Raw genomic sequence first — 13,690 nt, forward strand, 5'->3', positions numbered from 1 at the left:
TTGAAGGGGCCAGGCCACACAACAGCTGTTAGATGCAGGACTACACACTGTCCGCCGGCAGTGATGGCTGCTCAGTGGTGGCAGTGGTGCTGCTGTTGGTGGAGCTGGCAGTGGTGGAGGGAGGCTCCAGCCCATCCCCTGCAGCCTCGGACGGCTGCCCACTGGTGCTGCTGGTGGTGGTGCTGGCAGTGGTGGGGGTAGGCTCCAGCCCATCCCCTGCAGCCTCGGACGGCTGCCCACTGGGGCTGCTGCTTCTAGTGGTGGTGCTGGTGGCAGTGCTGGCAGTGATGGGGGGAGGCTCCAGCACATCCCCTGCAGCCTCGGACGGCTGCCCACTGGGGCTGCTGCTGCTTGTGGCAGTGCTGGCAGTGGTGCGGGGAGGCTCCAGCATATCCCCTGCAGCCTCGGACGGCTGCACCACCAGGGTTGGTGATGGGGGCTACGACTGAGTCCCAGTACCAGGCCCCTTGTTTCTACTGCCTGCTGTTGCAGGCCCCTTGCCCTTCCTTCCTGCAACTGGGGCTGCCTCCTTGCCCTTCCTTCCAGCAGCTGGGGCTGCCTCCTTGCCCTTCCTTCCTGCAGCTGGTGCTGCCTCCTTGTCCTTCCTACCTGCAGCTGGGGCTGACTCCTTGCCCTTCCTTGACACGCTTGGGGAAGGCACCCTTTCCATCTGGCTGGCTGGTGGCCGGAATCCTTTCCCACCTAGAGTAGCTGGGGACACTACTGTGCCTGTGGACTGGGTGGTTGAGGTGCTTGCCGGGGTTTTGACTACCCTGGCCTGACGTGAGGGACGGGGGAGGGCTAGGGAAGAGGTAAATGTTGGCGAGGAAAAGCTTCTTAGGGACACTGAGGCGGGAAGAGGGAGATGGTTTGGGAGTGGAGGAAGAGGGAGTGGTGGTAAGAGGTGTCAGTCTGCTGTGTTTGGGTGCTGGTGCATGGTCTGGATGCTGTTGTGAGGTGGATGGCTGTTGGGTGTCTGAATGCTTGTGTTTGTGTACTTTGGGAGGAGGGGGCACAGACACAGTGGGAGAGGACACAGGGGACGTGTGTATGGATGTGGGGGTGGTGACTGACAGTGAGGGGTGTGTACTGATAGGTGTGCTGGTGGTAATGGAGGAGGATGTGGTGCATGCAGGTGTGAGTGTAGACGCAACTGGGAGGGAGGTGGAGGACGAAGAGGAGGGGGACACAATGGAGACAGTGGATGTTGGTATGCCTGATTCTGGATGTTGTTTGTGTGAGTGTCTGTGGGATGTGTGGTGCATGTGTTTGCTATGTCCACTTTTGTGTATTCTCCTGGGTGTATGCTCGTCTGCCTGTGTGCGTGCGATAGGTTGGGGTTGGAGGGAATGGGATAGGGTGGAGGAAGTTGGAGGGGGGTTAGAAACAGGGACAATGGCTGCCATCAGGGAGGAGGCCAGAGCCTGTATTGATCTCTGTTGGGCCACCAAGCCAGTGTGAATGCCCTCCAGAAATACATTGGACTGTTGCATTTGTGCTGCCAGCCCCTGGATGGCAATCACAATGGTTGACTACCCAACAGAGATGGATCGCAGGAGGGCAATAGCCTCCTCACTCAGGGCAGCAGGGCTAACTGGGGCAGGGCCTGAGGTGCCTGGGGCAAAGGAGATGCCCACCCTCCTGGGTGAGCGGGCACAGGAAACTCACTGAGGGGCTGCTGGGAGGGCAGTGCTGGTACCGGGGTGGCGGCTGTACCTGTAGCTAGGGTGGGCACAGAGGTGTTCACCACCACCAGGGAGCTTCCATCCGAGGAGGAATCTGTGTCTGAACTGTCCCCTCCAGTCTCTGCCGTGGTGCTCCCCTCGCCCTCCGTCCCACTGGTACCCTTACCATTGGTGGATTCGGCCTCCTGGGTCCTGTGGGATGCATCTTCCTCCGTCGCCGGTGCCTCTGCTCCTGCGCCAGATGATGCTAATGCACATAAGGATAGGGTGACAAAACAAAAAGGGGGGAGAGACAAAGGATCCACTTGGCCAATGGCAGGACCAACACCACCGTTGGCGTACACAACACGCTCACACACAGGGAACAGCCCTACGCATTAGGCAATGTACTACCAGTCACAATGCTAGTCACCAGCCCATGGATAGGGACATCTAACGCACATTGCAGCATACCTGAGACCCACAGACCCCTGCCCAGTATTGGATGCCTACTAGCTTGGTTGGAGGACTATCACATCAGAATCCTGCACAACATGGGACCTACTCTGCAATGCCAGGCCTGGCCTAGGAGCACCCACAGGGCCCCCACCCAGATACCACCCCACTAGGCGTAGGTTGTAAATTAGGGCACTGTGCTAACCCCCTTGTGGCTGCTGTGATGCCCCCAAGCACTCATCTAGCTCCAGAAAGGCCACCACCAGTATGCGGGCCATCAGAGGTGTCAGGGTTCGACAGGCACCCCTTACTCATTGGGAGGACATCCCCAGCTGGGCCTCCACCGTCTTCTTTGCCCATCATCTCAGGTCCTCCCACCGTTTCTGACATTGGGTGTTCCGCCTGCCGTAGCCCCCCAGGGTCTGCACGTCCTTGCCGATGACACACTATATACCTTTCTTTTGATGGGTGCTGACCTGCACGGAAATAGACACAGGGAAAGGTATTATCCGACCGTCCTGCCTGTTACACTCATGGCCCACATTGCCCCTTCCCACCCCCATTAGCAAAGACATGGCCCACCATACATGCTCTTTACTGCCCAGGGCCCATCCACTAACCACCCCTACATGAGGCCTTCACACACAGCACTCCATGCACTCACGGTCCATGCATCGTACTCACGGTGTACTCACCTGTTGGTCTGGAGGCCCATACAGCAGTCAGTACTGGGGTAGGACCCCATCCACCAGTCACTCCAACTCTGCCGAAGTGAAGGCAGGGGCCCTTCCCCCAGTAACACAAGCCATGGTCGGTTCCAGACACAGGTCACAGCAGCACTTGCAGTGTAGGTCCTCTCCTGTTGAAGGTCAGATAGCAATTGAGTACACAGCTAGAAAACGGCGGTCACCGCCGGAGTACATCAGCATTGGCCACTGGACCCCATAGGGCCCAATGATAACCAATGAGGAGTTGCACTGCAGTTCTCGACCGCCTCCTGCAACAGCGCACAACATCAGCAGAATTACCTCATTTCTACCTGCCCCTCCATACAGGACAGGTGGACGCCATTTCAGGGGGGTGCCGGCCATGGATCCTAACTGCGTCACAGTACACAAATGTACTATTTGGACATCTCCAACAAAATAATCTTACAATCACAATATGCATTGAACTGTAGTGGTTAGAATGTAGAGATAATGACCAGCTGCTCACTCTTTTGCCCCATAGAGTACACAGCTAGAAAATGGCAGTCACCACCGGCGTACATCACCATTGGCCACTGTAACCCATAGGGCCCAATGGTATCCAATGAGGAGTTGCTCGGCGATTCTCGACCACCTCCTGTAACGGCGCACAACGTCAGCGGAATTACCTCATTTCGACCTGTCCCTCCATACAGAACAGGCGGACGCCATTTCAAGGGGGGGGGGGGCAGGCCATGGCACCTAACTGCGTCACTGTACACATAGGCACCATTTGGGCCTATCCAACAATATACTGTTACAGTCACAACATGCAATGCAGTGTAGTGTTTGGAAATAGGGAATACTGAGCAGCTGCTCACCGTTTTGCCTCCTATATTGCAACAGCTGCAGATGAATAGGAGATGGAGACATCCCCCCGTGTACAGACCCCTGGTGGACTTGGCAACAATGGAGGACAGGCACATTATCCTCACCTATAGACTTGACAGGTCCTCAATCACAGAGCTGTGTGCCCAATTGGAGCCTGACCTAATATCTGCTATCCGTCACCCCACTGGGATCCCCCTCTTGTGCAAGTCCTATCAGTGCTCCATTTCCTGGCAAGTGGCTCTTTCCAAGTGACAGTGGGCTTGGCAGCAGGAATGTCACAGCCAATGTTCTCAATAGTGCTGACCTGAGTGTTGTCTGCCCTGATTAAACACATGTACAGCTACATCGTTTTCCCCCAGGTGGAGGATTTGGCCAAAGTGAAAGCAGAATTCTATGCAATGGGACATATCCCCAACATCATTGGGGCAATAGATGGAACACATATTGCATTTGTCCCCCGAGGAAATGAACAGGTATTCAGAAATCGAAAGAGTTTTCACTACATGAATGTCCAGATGGTGTGCCTGACAGACCAGTGCATCTCCCATGTCAATGCAAAGTATCCTGGGTCTGTGCATGATGCCTTTATCCTGAGGAATAGCAGCATCCCAAATGTGATGGCCCAACTCCAGAGGCACAGGGTGTGGCTAATAGTTGAGCCCTGGCTCCCGCCTAGTGGATGTTGGAGTATGGGTATGGTGTGGGCCCTAAGGGTGAATGTGTGGCTAACAGTTGTATGTTGCACAACTTTGCCTTGCGTTGCCAGGTGCCTTTTCTGCAGGTGGAGGAGGCTGGAGATGGCCGTGTGGCAGCAGTGGATCCTGTGGACAGTGAAGATGAGGAGGCAGAGGATGAGGACGACAGAAGTGCAATTATTTGTCAATACTTCCAGTGAGATACAGGTAAGACAGTGTTAGTACACATTTCATTGACAGTTTGATGTGTGACATTGTCAACTGACAGGCTGGGTATTCCTACTTTTATGCCCACTCACTGTACCCTTTGGCATCTCTTTTTGTAGATGATGGTACCCCACTATTTCTCCTGGTGTGTTCAGTGCAGCCAACTACAGGTCTTTCCAATGTAAACATTACTGTATAGTTGAATTGCAATGTTTGAACCTGGTTAAATGAATACATTTTGAAAACATTTGACATACACCATAATTGTATTTTATCGAAGTGTGTTTATTGCAGTGCTCTAAAGAAGAGGGGGTAGTGGAATCGGATGGGGTGATGATGGAGGAAAGTCCAGGTTAGAGTCCGGTCTATTTGCATCACAGGTACATTGTCCAAGGGGGCATAGGAAGGAGAGCAATGGCTGTTCAAGGTGGATACGGTGACAGAGTTGGACACAACGGTGAGTCTCATTTCCTGGCGGGGGTCTTGGCAATAGTCTCTGGCTTCTGCCTAGGTCGCAGGAAACGTTTGCGGAGTGGTTCTCCTTCTGCAGGGGGAGGGGTGCTGGTGGCCAATTGGTCCTGTGGCAAGGTCTCCTGTCCACAAGTGGCAGCAGAGGTGGGGGGCTGTTCAGTGGTTTGGCTAGGGTCAGGGGCCCGGTGGTGTGCCACTGCCTCCCTCATACTGTTGGCCATGTCTGCCAGCACCCCTGCAATGGAGAGCAGGGTGGTGTTGATGTCCTTCAAGTCCTCCCTGATCCCCAGGTACTATCCCTCCTGTAGCCTGCAACTTGTCCAGAATCTGGCCCAGCGTATCCTGGGAATGTTGGTATGCTCCCAGGATCGTGGTGAGTGCCTCCTGGAGGGTCGGTTCCATGGGCCTGTCCTCCCCCTGTCTCCCAGCAGTCCTCCCAGCTTCCCTGTTGTCCTGTGCCTCTGTCCCCTGAACAGTGTGCCCACTGCCACTGACCCCAGGCCCCTGATTTTCCTGTGTTTGTGGGGTGGCCGGGGGTCCCTGTAGTGGTGGACACACTGCTGATTGACGTATGCTGGGGACAGAGGTATGGGCCCACTGGGTGGGTGCTGTGGTGGTGTTTCCTGAGGGGGGAGTCTCTGTGGTGGTATACGAGTGTGCCTGGGTAACCGACTGCCGGGAGGTACCAGATGGGCCAGGTTGGTCATCCAGATCCAGGCGGCCAGAGCTGCTGTCATCACTGTGGGTCTCTTCTGTGGGGGAACTGGATGCTGCTGGCACCTCTTCGTCGGTTACATTGGCTGTGTTACCTATTGGGATGTAAATGAAGTGTTGTTGTTTCTGTGTGTGACATATTGTGCATGGGTGTGTTGCCCGCTTTGGTTGGATTTGCCCTGGCAGCTTTTCCTTGTGTGAGTTGTTATGTGGTGGGCTAGGTGATTCTCTCTAGTGTGCATGCTGTAGTGATAGGTGTCCATGCAGGTCTGTGAGGGGTGTCCATGCATTGGTGTTGCATGCAGGGATTGGCATTGGGATGAGTAGGTTGTGATGGTGGGGTGTGTGGGGGGTGGTGGACTGATGGGAGTGAGGGTGAAGGTAGGGTATGTGATGGCATGCAGGTAGGGGGGGCGGTAGTAATAGAGAGTTGACTTACCAGAGTCTAGTCCTCCTGCTACTCCTGCCAGGCCCTCAGGATGCATGATTGCCAAGACTTGCTCCTCCCATGTTGTTAGTTGTGGGGGAGGAGATGGGAGTCCACCGCCAGTCCTCTGTAAAGCTAGTTGGTGTCTTGCTGCAATGGAACGTACCTTCCCCCATAGGTCGTTCCACCTCCTCCTATTGTCATCCCTTGTTCTGGGTTGCGGTCCCACGTCGTTGACCCTGTCCACGATCCTCTGCCATAGCTCCATCTTCCTAGCAATGGATATGTGCTGCACCTGTGATCCAAATAGCTGTGGCTCTACCCGGATAATTTCCTCCACCATGACCCTTAGCTCCTCCTCAGAGAACCTGGGGTGTCATTGTGGTGCCATGACTGTGGTGTGAGTGGTGTGGGTGTGGGTGAGGGTGTGTAGGGTGATGTGTTGGGGTGTGTGTTGTGAGGTGCATGGGTGGTGTATAGGTGATGGTGGTATGTGGCTCTGGTTGTATGGGTGCTCTTGCTGTCTCTCTCTCTGTTGGCAATGGTTTGTAGTCATAAAGGTTTGTGGGTAACGTGGGTGTGTGTTTTATAGTGGTGTGGGTGCGGTGTGTGAATAGGTGTTAGGTGTGTGTTGTTTGAATTGACCAATGTAGTGTTGTTTTGTTAGGTTGTGTGTATTTTGAGTGCAGCGGTATGTACCGCTAATGGTTTTCCTCCCTTGAATGACCACTGCGGTGATTCGTGTGTCATAATGTTGAGGGCATAGCTCTGTTGGCGTAACTGTGTGGGTTTGGATACTGCCAGTTTATCACTGACCTTTGGGCTGGCGGACTTGTGTGTGTGGCTGTATAGTGACGGATTGGTATGTGTGTATCATAATGTGGTTGGCGGATATCCACGACTGTGGCGCTATGTTGGCGGCAGTCGGCAGGGCTGTAAGTGGAATTTACCGCCAATGTCATAATGAGGGCCTATATTTCTACCTGTTCCTAAACAAATGTTATCACTTATTAACTGTAGTACCGTCACTTATTAAATGTATCTGATAGAGACTTCTAGTTGCAGATTCCTTACCTTAGAATTTCCCCCAATCTGTCTGGATCCGGAGATTTTTCTACGAGCAATACCCTTACGTGCCGTTAGGTGGCGTTGATCGACTCCGCATCCGTCGTTGGCTTTGTGGTCGCCCGATATGACGTCGCGGGTCGTACATAAGCACCACCCTGGTGCGCTGACATCTTTTCTTTTCTTTCCGTCGCGTGCAGACCCGGAGAAGAGCTACCCTCAATTGCTTTTTTACTGGATTTTTGACTTTATGTCAATGTTTTTTAGACTTTCTTGGTGCATCGAGTATATCCAAGAAGATGGGCTTCAAGTGGGTTTGTGGTGCTTGGAGCGCGACCACGACCTGAAGTCGTGCTTCGACTGCTAGGCCATAAATCCGAAGGGTTTGGGGGAGCGGTCCGTGAAGCTGCTCATGGCCCGGCATCCGGCTTCGCCTCACTCCCACTCTTGGTTGAGGGGAAGGTCCCGAGACCACTCGTGGACCCACCACCACCACCACTCCTCTTCATCCCATTCTAAATCTGTGGGACAATTGGGTAAGAAGAAGTCAAATAAGCACAGCGCTCTACGTCTTCACTCCGTTGGTCGAACAACACGACTCAGGACAGAGAGTATTCTCACTCTAGGCCTCCATCTTCGGAGCCTACTTCTGGTCAGCTCTGTGCCTCCCCCACTTTCTGGGAGCCAGAGCCACCCCTACCCAACCCATAGGGTTTTATGAGGCCACAGGCCTCATTTTTGGGCAAGCCAGCCCTGATGGGGAGCCTTTGGGTTTGGCAGGGGCCCCTTTGGCTTCTGCACCAGTGGCTTCGGCCTCGGCTCCGAGGAGCACCCAAGGATCCGCTTCTGGATCTGAACCAGAGTCAGTTGTACCTCGACCTTCCCCGATGTCCATTTAGGCATTGACACTCCTGATGCCACCTGGGCCTGCGGCTGTCGTCAATCCTATACTTATTGCCGACTTCGACACATAGCGGGAACAACAGCGTTCGGTGCTGATTCCGTATATAGCAGGGCCTTTGGTCTCTAGAATGGAATTAGACCCTTTTCTTATGGGTCTGAATTTGGTGAGGGAATGGAGGGGTCACTGGGCCCTTTAGAATACCAGCTGGAAGATCCTATGAATTGGGCCCAGGGATTGGACGAAGCCAGCAGGTTGGATACCTTACATGATGCTGGTATGCTTTCTTCTCCTGGCAATGGAGGAGGGAGCGTCTTACTCCATGATGGTATGAAGAGCAGCCAAGGTCTTGGGCCTCAAGCTGCCTTCAGTGGCTCTCAGGACTAACCTCCTGACTGAGGTGCTTCAACCTGGGGCTTCCATATCAGATCCCATTTTTGCCTTTAATGAAGCCTTCACTGATGTTCTGCTGGGAACATGGTCCAAGCCCAGGACGAGGGCTCCTGTTAATGGGGCAATCGCCCGCTGCCATTGGCCTTGTCCTAACAACCCAGCTTTCTTGACCCAACACCCTACCCTGAGAGCTTGGTCATCCAAGGCTCAACTTCCCATGGCGCGTTCCCTTCCTCTCCCCCGGATAGGGAATCAAAGAGGCTGGACCTTCTTAGGAAGAAGTTGTTTTCTTCCTCCAGCCTGGCATTGTGGTCGGTGAACACCACATGCCTTTTGGGCCATACACCCATACTTTATGGGACACGGTCGCGCAAGTGCTGCCACAGCTCCCAGACTAGGCCTGGGCCATTCTCTCCGAAGTTGTTGTTGATGGGAGGGATGTGTTGATGTTCACCATTAGATGTGGGCTGGATATGACCGACTCTCTGGGCAGATTGGTTGCGTCGGCTGTGGCTTTGAGGCACCAGGCCTGGTAACGTACATCTGGCTTTTCAGGGGATGTCCAGTCTACTCTGTTGGACATACCCTTTGACGGCACACTTCTCTTTGGGGACAAAGCAGACTAGACACTCGAGCGCTTTAAGGAGTCTCAGGCTATGGCTCATTCTCTTGGCCTCGCGGCAGCCTCTCGCACCCCCGCAGCCTGCTTTTCGGCCCTTTAGTGGCTACAGAACTGGCGCCTAGCATGCTGTACAGGCTCTTCGTGGCTGAGGACGTGGGATCCACCGTTCATGTGGATTTGGGAGCCAGCGGTCAGTCCACCGCCCCTCAATCCCCCCTCTGCTGCAGCCTTCAAGCCTTCCTGATCCGGCGCTTTCCCACCAGGACCAGTTGGCAGCAAGATTCGCCATCACCTGCCCCACTGGACCACCACCACGTCAGACAGGTGAGTTTTGCAACTAGCCCAAAGGGCCTCCTTCTTGTCGTCCTCCTTGTCCTCCTCCTTACCCTCGACCTCCGGTTCCTTAATCTCTTCCTCAGGAAGGAGAAGTTCAAAATGCTCACTCTGGCTCAGGTGCTATCTGCTCTAGACCCTGGAGACTGGATGGTAGCGCTGGACTTGCAGGATGTTTATTTCCATATTCCCGTCCTCCCTGCTCACAGACGTTACTTGCGGTTCGTGGTAGATCATGAGCATTTTCAATTCACCATGCTCCCCCTTTGGCCTTACCCGAGCCTCTTGGATATTCACCAAAGTGATGGCGGTGGTCGCAGCGCATCTGCACAGGTTAGGAGTTTCAGTCTTCCCCTACCTCAACCTGGTTGTTGAAGGCGAGCTTTCCCCAGGCTGTAATCTCCCACCTACAGACTACGCCAGACCTCCTGCATTCGCTGGGGTTCACAATAAATGTGCCAAAGTCACACCTGACTCCCTGTCAGATGCTCCCTTTTATCAGAGCTGTTGTGGACACAGTGCAGTTTCAGGCCTATCCTCCCGAGCGGCGAGTCAAGGATATTCAGGCTATAATACCGATGTTTCAGTCTCTATCCTGGATTTCAGTGGGAATTACTCATGGCCTCCTGCATCCTGCTAGTGTCTCATGTCAGATGCCATTTGCTTGCTCTGCAGTGGGACCTGAAGTTCCAGTGGGCGCAGCATCAGGGGAATCTCTCCGACACAGCCCATATCTCGGAGGGGACTGCGTGAGATCTGCAGTGTACGAAGCTGGCCTAGTGTGGAGTTCACCTTATACTGCGTCCAAGCAAACCCCTATTAGTGAGTATCACAGTGTCTAGACAGCCAGGGTTCTCTGTGATAGCTGTGGTGAGCAACCAAGACTTATCTAGGAGGCATGTTAGCTGTGGTGAGCAGCCAAGACTTATCTAGGAGGCATGTGAAGCACTTGCAATACCACAATAGTCATATGGTCGCAAATCACACTTGAAAGGAACCACACAGTGTTGAAAAAATAAAGGCACTTTAATATAGGCACACCAAACTAGACTACCATAGGTATACTTCACTCTAGAAGTCTGAACACAACAAATATACACAGGTAAGTAATTAGGAATACCATCAATTACCAAGGGTGGATTCCAGGTGAAGAAGACCTGAAAAAGAAAGAAGAGTCCAGTCCACGCAGGAGTGTCCAGGTGGGGCAGGAGCCAATGCCCACTCTTCTGTAGCTGAAGGTCCGAATCGACAGTGATGGATGAAGTCCAGCTGTGGGGTCCAGAAGACGCAGAGGAGTCTGTCCTTACAGAGGAAGAGTGCTGGGGGCCGGGGCACTTATGAACTCCTGGGAATTGGAACTGGAGTTCGTAGGGGCACCTCTGCTCATGCAGAGGTGCCCACACACACAGGGACCTGCACCCTGTCCTTTGGGCTGAAAGGGCCTACCTTAGGAGTGACTTATAGTGACCTGGTGTAATGATCTGTAGTGAAAGGATGCATGCACCTTTACACACAGGGTGCAAATGGTAGGCCTGCAGACAGAGTTTGCATGGGCTCCCATGGGTGGCATAAAACATGCTGCAGCCCATGGGGGACCCCTGATGTACCATTGTCCTGGGTACCTATGTACCATGTACTCTGGGCTTACAGGGGTATACCAGTATGCCAATTCTGGGGAGTAAGAAGTACCAAATCAACTAAATCTGGGGTAGAGAGCACAATCAATGGGGTCCTGGTTAGCAGGATCCCAGTGAAAACAGTCTAAGCACACTGACATCAAGCTAAAAGTGGGGGTAACCATGCCAGAAAGAGGGGACTTTCCTACACAACCCCTCCCCCAAACGAAGGACAATAAGTCTAACCTTGCCCAGTTGAGTCTTCATTGTCTAAGTGGAAATATCTGGAGAGTCCATCTGCATTAGAGTGGTTACGCCCAAGTCTATGTTCCACTGTATAATCGATTCCCTGTAGGTAGATGAACCACCTTAACAGTTTGGGATTTTCACCTTTCATTTGCTTAAGCCATAGGAGGGGCTTGTGGTCTGTCTGCACAAGGAAGTGAATGCCACACAGGTATGGCCTCAGTTTCTACAAGGCCCACACCACATCAAAGGCTTCCCTTTCAATGGCTGACCAACGATTTTCTTTGGGGGTCAACTTTCTACTTATAAAAGCAACCGGCTGATCCTAGCCCTCTTCATTAAGTTGGGAAAGTACTGCCACTATCCCTACCTCTGAAGCATCTGTCTGGACAATGAACTGTTTTGAGTAGTCAGGGCTTCCGAGAATGGGAGCAGACCACATTGGCCCTCATTACGACCCAGGCGGTTGGTGATAAAGTGGCTGTAATACAGCCAACAGGCTTGCAGCAAGTACCACCAAATTATGACCATGGCGGTGATGTCTCCGAAAGACAGTCAATGTGCCACACTGACCGCCAGGGTAGAAAAAACAGCCACAGCGGCGGTAGCGGCCTACAGCCAGGCAGAAGACAAAGTTCCACCCTCCATATTATGACAACACAAACCGCCACCTTTTCCGGGGTGGTACCAACACCATCAAAAGGCTGGCGGAAACAGAGCACAGAAGCCGAAGGGCTCACCACTGGCGACACAGGGAACAACCACGCCGCCATGGAACCAGAACTGCAAGTCTTTCCGATGATCTTCTGCATCATCCTCCACCACAAACATCAACACAGGCGGAGACGACAACGGTGAGTACAGCTGCCTAGCACACAAGGGAGGGGGAGGAAAACAAGAGTGACACGCGCACAACACACACCCACACACACACACCATACACACAACCAGCTGTACAAGAAAACAATTTGTCCCCGATAATTGGCTGAATAATGCAAGGACAACTGGAATTGATTAAAGTGATTGTAATAAAATCAACATAAAAAATAATAAGCTGATGTGGCAATTCAACACATATGTAAAATTTTAAAAAAAGGGACACTGCCCAGTCCATAGTTTACAGGGGCCACATGGCCACAGGGCAAAGTCCAAGGCCCCACTCGATCCCTGCACCAATACGGAGAGAACATTACAGGGGCATCAGTTGGAAAATAGGCAGGCACCTCAGGGGGAGGGGTGTGGGGCATCTCAGCCGGATGCGGAAACAAGACCACTGGTTCTTGGGGGGGGCAGCATGCCCTGTGCTTGGTCCTGGGGAGTGATAGGCCACAGTCTCTCTAGTGGGTGAATACCCCACTGGTTCTGGAAGGGGCAACATGCCCTGTGCTTGGTCCTGGGAAGTGATGGGCCACAGTCTCTCGAGTGGGTGACTTTCCCACTGGTTCTGGAGGAGGCAACATGCCCTGTGCTTGGTCCTGGGGAGTGCAAGTCCACAGTCTCTCGAGTGGGTGAATACTCCACTGATTGTGGAGGGGGCAACATGCCCTGTGCTTGGTCCTGGGGAATGCAAGGCCACAGTCTCTTGAGTGGGTGAATACCCCACTGGTTCTGGAGGGGGCAATACGCCCTGTGCTTGGTCCTGGGGAGTGATAGGCCACAGTCTCTCGAGTGGGTGAATACCCCACTGGTTCTGGAGGGGGCAGGCCGCACAGCAGCCCATGGAGGCTGGATCATATGGCGTCCGCCGGCGGTCATGGCTGCACTGTGGTGGTGGTTGTGGGAGGTTCCTGCTCAGCTCCTGCACCCTCCGATGGCTGCACGGTGGTGGTGGTCAAGGGAGGCTTCTGCTCTGCCCCTGCGCCCTCCGATGGCTGCACTGTGGTGGGGGTCGTGGGAGGCTCCTGCTCAGCCCCTGCACTATCCGATGGCTGTGCTGTGGTGGTGGTCGTGGGAGACTCCTGCCCAGCCCCTGCACCCTCCGATGGCTGCATTGTGGTGATGGTTGGGGGAGGCTCCTGCTCATCCCCTGTATTCTCTGACGGCTGTACAACCATGGCTGGTGGTGGGGGCTCTGTGACAGCTGCTGGTGCAGGTTCCTTCCCCTTCTTGGTGGCTGGTGCATGCTCCTTCACCTTCTTGGTGGCTGGTGCTGGCTCCTTCCCCTTCTTGATGGCTGGTGCTGGCTCCTTCCCCTTCAGTATTTGTGGCCTGGAATTCTTTCCACCACCAGTAGGTGATGCTGAAACTGGGCCTGTGGAATCTTTGGCTGAGGTGCTTGGCTGGGTCCTTTATACCCTGGCTCT

The sequence above is a fragment of the Pleurodeles waltl genome, chromosome 5 (assembly GCF_031143425.1).
Source record: "Pleurodeles waltl isolate 20211129_DDA chromosome 5, aPleWal1.hap1.20221129, whole genome shotgun sequence".
In the NCBI taxonomy this organism is placed as follows: Eukaryota; Metazoa; Chordata; class Amphibia; order Caudata; family Salamandridae; genus Pleurodeles; species Pleurodeles waltl.